Source organism: Pomacea canaliculata, linkage group LG14 (genome assembly GCF_003073045.1).
Source record: "Pomacea canaliculata isolate SZHN2017 linkage group LG14, ASM307304v1, whole genome shotgun sequence".
Classification (NCBI taxonomy): domain Eukaryota; kingdom Metazoa; phylum Mollusca; class Gastropoda; order Architaenioglossa; family Ampullariidae; genus Pomacea; species Pomacea canaliculata.
In genome coordinates, this window is record NC_037603.1 from 12,098 (window position 1) to 20,851 (window position 8,754).

The 8,754-nt window shown below is 43.4% G+C and overlaps 1 long non-coding RNA gene across 1 annotated transcript; it reads right to left on the reverse strand.

The window, feature by feature from the left end:
- Window positions 1–349: 349 nt before the first annotated feature.
- On the reverse strand, window positions 350–6,199 carry LOC112555289. The gene is made up of 3 exons (XR_003097437.1): window positions 5,890–6,199; window positions 4,808–5,013; window positions 350–401 (listed from the first exon to the last, which is right to left on the reverse strand). It is a non-coding gene; the product is annotated as an uncharacterized LOC112555289 (long non-coding RNA).
- Window positions 6,200–8,754: the final 2,555 nt, after the last annotated feature.

Genomic DNA, 8,754 nt, shown 5'->3' on the forward strand with positions numbered 1-8,754 from the left:
CCACGTCTTCATCGCCATCAAGGTTATACTGCAGGAGGTGAGGCTGACCGGGTGATACACCTGCTGACTGTTGTGTCTTTACTGTCTGCAGCAACAGGTGATACAACATGCTGCACGCTGCACGACTTTTACTACTAATACTGACAACGTAGACGTGGTGACCACATCGCAGCCACTCTATGGCCATCAGCAGCAGCACCACAGTTTTACCTGTACCGGGTGGTCCGGTGACAAAGAGTGTGGGAGGCGCTGTGTGTAGCAGGTGAAGTTGCTCCGGGAAGAGTGTTATTACAGCAGTGTAGCACTCTCCTGTCCACCACACGGCCTCACCCAGGGTCTTGACACTCACACGTGGAGGACATGTGCATGGCATAGTCACTGTTGTCGCCGGACCACAGAACCTACAACAAACAAATGTTGGATACTTCAGCTCATCTTACTGTTAGAATGACGAAGCATATATATATATTGAGCGATTTACATTATTTACTACAAGTGGTTTGATACATTTAGTGATAATGTTTTTTGTCTTGACGTAGTCACGTTCTTCTATGATAAGAAACAAAGCCAAAGATTAGAAGTAGTTACTATAAATTCTCTCTCTCTCTCTCTCTGTCACTAACGGTCTACTGTCTACTAAGAGTTGTACATGTCACGGTAAAGCATGAATCCATCTCTCTAACTTTATTCTCTTCATCAATAAATACTGTCATTCTAACGCAAACCATAAAAAATAGCTATTGTTAACTGTCATGTGATAACTAGTATAGGGCTATAGTGATGGTGTCTCACTTCTGCTCCCTCCACGAAATAGGCGGACGCGCTGGTAAGCAGACTGTCAGAAGGTGAATGGGTATCCGTGGGAATATGGTAGAGGTGAGGATGGCGAGACGGAGCAGTCGGCACTGGACCGTCGGGTGGACAAAAGGCCAAGAAGTCAAGATCAAGGTTAGGGTGGAATTCGGGATGGTAGTTGTCGCTGCAGGGGACCTCTCAGGGAAGGAGCGAGCATCGGTCAGACTATGCCCGTTAATCATAGAAGTCCGCAGTACACCTGAAAAAGGACGACAGCGCTACCTATTGTTGCCACCCGTTGGACGCAGGAGTGAATAGGAAGCCAGGCGGGATGGCGCCGTAGTCGCAGATTGCGTTACTAGTGAGTGGGGGTAAAGAGGGAGGTGTAGTCTGGGCTGGGATAGGTCAAATGACCACCTGTCCATCACGTGCTAGCTAAGGGATATTGGATAAATCTAGATAGTGGAATAGTCGAAGTGAGTTTGTGGAATGTTTGACCAATCAAGAGAAAGAAGAACCCGCGCAGATGAGAATTTCACATCACGATCGGCGAAGGATCGGGGTCTTTCGTGCAGGGTTCTCGAGGAGTAAAGTTGTAGCCGAAATCTGTTTAAAGTTGTTCAGATTCTCCGCTGTGAGTTGCCGTGGAATCGTGACAGCTTCAGCACAACTGACTCAATAGGTGCGTGAAGACCTACTCTAGCACAGAGTGCACAACACTTCATCTCGAGTAACTTTTTGGTCTCAAAAAGTAGAGGGAGGCTGGAGTTAGGTGTGAGACAGCCGACCGGCGTAGGGACGAGGCAGACATGTGGTGGCACGTAGTGGTGACAGAGTCTCGGTGCTTGTGAGGGAGTCAGCTGCGATCGACAGAGCATCATCAACGGATTCTGGGACGTCAACATCGGAGGGGCCCCTCACGTGACTACAGACTTGTGTGAAGAGATAAGTGGCGAGTGCGTGCGTTATGTGTATTAGTTAAGCTAATTAGTGGCTCACGTTACCTAGACTAGGGATAGATAAATAACGGGACACCCTAGATAACGGCCATATTTTGTGATTGCATCATTTTGTAAATTTTTGAAAATACTCTCGATTATTAATAATGTTCTTAAATACACTAAATTGCCTTGTGTTGTTTATTGGTGAGGTTCGCTGGGGGCTTGAGTCAATTAAAGAGTAATTAGCAATTTAGTGTAAGTGTGAGCGTACACGTTTATGTCGGCGCGTGTTGGTAGAGGTGTCCAGAGTGTGTTCAGCTCGAGACGGTAGGAATCGCAACCTCTGACCACCTTCGCGTGCTCATTCCCCAGAGTTCACGACATTAACTTTGTGAAAATAGTTTATATGAGTGAATAAACAACTAACCTCACATAACTATTGCAAGCTGTACAGAATCTTCATGAAATATTTACAGTAAAACCTCGATTTCACGTTTCTCAAGGGACCGCCATAATAAACGTGACATAGAGGAAACACTTTATTTGCTTCAGGTGACATCCAGACATGGAGAAAGTATGACAGACACCGCATGTCACAATCCTGTCTAAACATATTACGATGTCAAAGTACAACAGGTGAGCAGCAAGGTTGTGACCGTGTGTAGACAAGACTTTATGTCCCTGTGGGGAGGAACTCATCCAAGGTGGCCTGTCCTGTGAGTTGTGCTCGTATTTACAACATCACGTGTTTCGCACGTTGCACGTGTCCCAACGTGTCGCTGCCCCCAGGGGCCTGAAGCAAACTTCCCTCACGTGTCCAGCGCTGTGAGGGCTTCGGACACTTGTTGGTGGTGAACCTGTTGATTGTCAATAGTAGTCGGCGTCACTTCCGGCGTCGCCATCAACTCCATCTCCACTGTGTGTCACAGACGCACCTTCCTCGCATATTTTGTCAAGAGAAAGTTCGTCGCAAGTTTCCAAACTCTCGTCGAAGTAAAAAAAAAAGTCTTCGAATTTGAATTTAGATGCACCAGAGGTTACTCTGTCCCAGTCATCTCGTACAACTTCATCATTCAGGCTCACATCGCCAGTATCATCACCGTCATGTACAACGTCCGACACACCTGACTGAACATTGAAACGAGCCTTGGCGATACAGTCCCCATAGTTGACGGATTAATTGCAGTTCATGATGCAGCCACAAAGTTCCTTACCTTTAAGATGTCAATGTTAATGTCCGAAACATTTCGCACGCCGAGGTCAAGCTGCGTCACAAGCTTTTAAACAATCTTTTACGATAGAAACGCTTGATATTCCGGTTGATCTCGTAATTTGGTCTTTACTTTTTTCATCCCCTGGCGTTTTTGTCCCCGCACATTCAAGTTTGTCAGGCAACATAGTAGAAAATAAGCCAGTTTCGCTGACATTGATGGAGAATCAGTCAGGCGTATGTCCGCTAATTAAAAGAACATTCACGTCACGACGGACACCGAACGTACGGTCACCACGTATTGCGAGAGGCTAGTTGACGCCACGTGACATACTATTACAACCAATCAAGCACCAACAGTGTATGACACAGTTCTTATCCTTCTAGCCATACGTCTCTTAATCCGGCGCCTAATTGTCTGGTTTTCTTTTCCCTCTCTAGCGTTGTGACAGAATTGCCTTCTCTAAATCGTAATCAAGGGTGTATTGTCGTCTGTTACGTCACTAACGCCCCGCGGCTGTCCTTCCTAGGTGAACGTCTTTTAATTACCGAACATACGCTTGGAGCGATGACTGCTCTTACGCATCAGGCCGTAGCGCCCTCTTTCTGTCGGTCTCGGGAATAGAGCAGAAGTGCAAATGCCACACTATAGCTCTATCACTCCTCTTTCGTGACGAAGGCCTTCAGTTCTTGTATGAAATTTGTTGTCGGCTCTAACATCAGTTGAATAGTGACCTGTCTCTAGCCATTACACCCCATGCCTGAGTCTCTAGCCATTACATCCTATACCTGTGTCTCTAGCCATTACATCCTATACCTGTGTCTCTAGCCCTTATCCCCTCATCGTCAAACCACCTGTCGCCTTCCATGTCTTCTTAAACCAATTCCATCTCTAATACTCTAGAAATATCAGTCACAGTAGCTGCAGAGTATTCTTTATTGCACTGTTCAAAAAAACGTTTCTACTTCCTCCAAGGAAACACACTTTCTAGGCATGTTTCATTACACAAATAAGATAAATAAGACTTATGTCAGATCAACTCATTGTAAGCTCATTATCTCAAAGTCCAATTGACAGGACGATGTGACATGACAAGATATTAACTTTGTTTCGTGTACTTGGAATAAACTTTAGCAAAACGCACACGTATATAGCCTACTGACATGACATCAGTCTCTCAGTGTCTACAAACACTACACGTGTAGACGCTTTCACCTGTAGCCAATGTCACAAGTTGTCTTCAAAGCCACAAACCACAAGCTGCCGATGACATTGTACAACACATGGCAAACTTCTCACAATGACTACAACAGTCAACTCACAGGCTCCTTGTATGTAGCACTGGTCACGTGATTGGTTGGGTACAACAGATAGCGGTCTGTAATTAACTGTCCTCTAAACAGAACACTGGGAGATAAGGAGTTAATGAATGAGTGTAATGAACAGTAAATATTTAAGCTGGTGAGACAGACACTCGCAAGGTGACGGTAGACTAGTAGACAGACATTCTTGAACACTTTACTGTGTGTGAGACTTGTTCAGTCTGTGTGTCTCTTGTGTCTTATAAAGATGTTTATTTACAGCGCGTACACAACCAACAGCTACTTAAGAAATAAACAAAATAAATAACGGGTGAGTGGCTCAAAGGTCAAGAGTGTTTAGTGACGACTAAGGTGAGATGGAGGAGGTTGTGGGAGGATGTGATGATAGTAGACCTAACATCTTGTCATCTCAATATCAATGTCAGTCTTCCACTGAATGTCACCACACGTGCATTTGATATCAACATGTTATTTACACGTAAACACTCGTACAGTGTTAGTTGATGTTGTGATACTAATTGTACACAGTGTATCTTACCGTGCTACTAGTGTCTTGTACACGTGACGTGTCATGTGACTGTCAGGCCCAGACACAGCCACACGTCGTGTCCACCATTTGCCGAGTTCCTTTAACACGTGACTCCTGACGTCACACGGGGTCTTGGGGTCAGACAACTGATCACAGCACAGACACACACCAGCGATGTCGGCGGGGTCAGTAGTTTTTAGACAGCAGTGCAGGTCCTTTGACAGAATTTGTGATATAAAAACTTTTGAAACAGGTCAGCAAAAGAACAGGTCACTACAAGTTTTAACATTAAAGAGAAAAAACTATTTGTATTCCGTAACATCCTCTCTGGATCTGAAGGTTAGATAGTTTGCTTATGTATAATTAAATGTAACTGTAGATAAGATGCTATTCAACAGGCATAGATATGTGTATGTATATATAAGTAGAACTATAACGAGCATACCTGTATATGTATATAATTAATGTTTCTTGGTAACACCATATGCCTGATTGCCTTATTACAGTTAGGTGTAAATTCTATGAAAATGTCCATTTGCCTACATTCCATCTATATCCGCGTACCTACTATGTCTGTACAGATGATACACTTATCAGCTCGGTCCGCACAGGTCAGTCGGATCCTTTGCACCCACACTTTCCCTCTCTACCCTCCGGATGATGTGCCAAACGGTGAACAGTCAATTTATAACTTCGATGCTGTCTGCGTTAATGACTGCATGTTACCAAAGTTTCTCGCTCACTTCCGGTATTTCATTGCGAAGCCGCTACTTATCTAACCTCACTGCCTCTAACCTCGTACCTGAGATTTCAGATGCTTATCGGCAAGCGACCAACAAACTAGTTTATGGCCACCTACTACACAAGCTACTTTATTATCCAAATCGGCATAAAATGTGGGGTTTTTTTTCTCTAGTCGTCTGCTAATATCAACGTAAGTCCGACACCACTGACATCACTTTACTGAATTCAAAAGCAGTACGAGAAGGACATCAAAACAGTTATGAAATATATCCACTGTATGTACAACATTCAACATAATATCAAAACAATCGCATATATTTTTTTTAAATAGGGATACTGATCCTTACCTCAATGAGTTGTGAGTCGTGAGAGATGGCCTGCTGTACCTGGTCAGTCGTGAGGTTAGGGACGGCGATGGTCTTGGTGATTGCGCAGACCGGACAGACATCAGACACCAGTGAGACAACATGCCTCCGCTTTGTTCAGCTGTGACACGGCGTCTCTCAGCTTCTTTCTGATGGTCTTGACAATATCCTCCTGTGACATTTTATGGTCGTTTGTAATGTCACCGAACGACATCACATGCAGACGACAAGACCGTAATGTCGGTGAATAAGAAGCACATCAAATTTTCCCTGTTTCCAGTTGTGTGGCAAGTCAGGAGCAGGCTGGAGGCTCGGTAACTGGGACAAGCCGCCACAGTAAAACAAGGTTCAGTCAGATATTGTCGAAGTCAAGACGACTGATTCCAACTAACACTTCTCTTGTCTTTTCTGACAACTCTGAAGACATAAGAGAACTCGTTTTCATGGGGGCTGTGTCATCTCTAATGTCACTGTCCTGGGCTGTAGCAGGGTGAGAATGGAAGTCTCAGCTGTTTCTGATGGAGTCATCACCGGCGGTATGAAGTTAATACAGCTTGATGTTGTGTTCATGTTTTTGGATGACTTCAGTAAAGATCCTATTTTTGTAGAAGACCCCTTCGTTTACTAGCTTTTTCAGATGGGGAGTCAAGAACCATGACATCCTGACCAGCAACGGTCTGTCTAGTCATCGGCACGCGGTTGAAGTAGACAGGAGGCAGGAAGTAGGCGCGAGACTTGAGGTCAGGGTACGCGGCCTTAACCCACTGGAGCCAGAATGTCTGGGCTTGTGCTGACAGTGTGTCCTGTATGTAAGTAAGAACAGTTTACTTGGCGTCAACACTGTTCACCTTTGTATCTTTTTCATAAATTGCGATTAAGTCATTGGGTTGTATGAAAAGGGATGTATACTTCTATATTTGTCTGAGGACAGTTATTTATATAAGAATCAAGATTATTCAATGATATGTTGGCCGTTTTGCTCGACAACTTTTTGCTACCTTTAACTAAACTTAATATTTTCTTGTTTATCGACGGACCTGTCTTTATCGGCCAAAAACTAACAAGGTGCTCATTTACAGCCTTATTTTAACTAAATACTATACCACACAAAGAGTTTTGAAGAGAGAGAAGTGGAAGTCTGACGGATCAAGGTTTGACGTGTATGGCGGGTGTGCAACACATCCCATGCAAGCTCCAATAAATTGTGATTGCTGATCAATCTTGTGTGTGATTTCGCTTTGTCGTGCAGGAACACGACTTCTTTACGATTAATGAGAGCTGGATGATGGATTGGTTGAAACTGTCCACTTTGAAAACTTTAAAAGCCCACAACACATCGCTCTAATGAATGTCTGATTTCGATGTCTGGTGTGAATCATAATGTCGGCAATTTTTACGAAAGTAAAAAAGTAAAATATTGCGAAAATACACAGCTCAGTCTTTCATCTTCAGCTTGCTGTAAAATCTCTAAAACTCAACCAAATCGCTCCAATTTTGTTGTTGAATGAACTGTCGGCTGTCAAATGAGAAACACTAACAGAGATGCGAACGACTCTCGTACTTCCGAAAATAAACTAGGTCCATCGGTTGCAAATCTGCCTCGTGACTCTTCCCACAACCCAATAGCAACTCAGTTCACGTGATACAAACATTTTTATGTTAAAATGTTGTTGACATCTTCAAGCTTTCTAGCCTTTAATCATAATATTACCACATTCTTCCCACTCATGCAGGGGGGGGTTTTGAGTAATGAAATTGTTGTTATTTGTTTTCTTTAAGTACCTCTCGGTATTTCGTGATTAGAGTTTTTATTGCTGATCATTGTTTCTATTGTTAATCTTTTGTTGTAGCTACAGCCATTCATTGTTAGCTATTGTCCTTGTTAGCTACTTGGTCACGTTAGCTTCATCATCCATTGTTACTATTTTCACTTTTAAGTTGTTGCTGTATGATTGTAGTTTCTACAGGTTATGTTTTAATGACCGTCATTATACCCTCGTCTACTCATGGTAGTCACTACTACCACAACCTGAGCACCAGTCACCTGACTGGATGAGTCTGACCACCATCTCATCTTAGATGGGACACCGCGGATGATGACAACTTCAATACCTGGTACAGTGAGGTGTGAGGGTCGAATTCTATAATCAGTTTCTTGTCTCTTATGATCTCTTCAAGCGGACGTTTTCTTCTAAGAGCATGGGATGGCATTGTTAATTGTAAATAATTTGTCACCTCTTAATATGGGCACTTATTGTGTCACTTTACTAAACTAGAATCCAAAGTTAAATGTATTTTACATAAAACTACTTCACTTTTTGTTTCTTTCTTTATTTTCTCACTGTCCTTATAGTGTTGCTTTCTCGAGACCAACTACGCGTGAAGTCCTTTAAAACAACGTGAAATGAACCACAAACTCACTGGACCTTTAAGCACATTTGCAAGTCGACACAAACTCACCAACATCGTAAGAGCCCCGTGTAGAAAACACAACTCACCAACATCTGTAAAAGTTCAGCCTGTGCATCAGTCACGGCGTGTAGGTAAACTTTGACCCGACATTCCACCAGGCGGCTTCTGGCGTTTGACCTGGTTGTTAGGACACAGGAGAAAGAAATTAGAATCAGGACACAAATGATGAAACTTTATTAAAAACCGTAGTGGCATGATGTGACGTTTAAAAGTCTTCACTTTTTAGCTATAGAACATTTAACTAAAGATACCCAAAGAGCAAACGTATTTTGTCAATGTCACAGCCATGTCAGTTAAACTTCAGGTCTCAGGTCCGCGCTGCGGGCCCGTCGAAAATTTTTGTGCGGCCCGCGGCCAACGATCCGCGGTGTTATG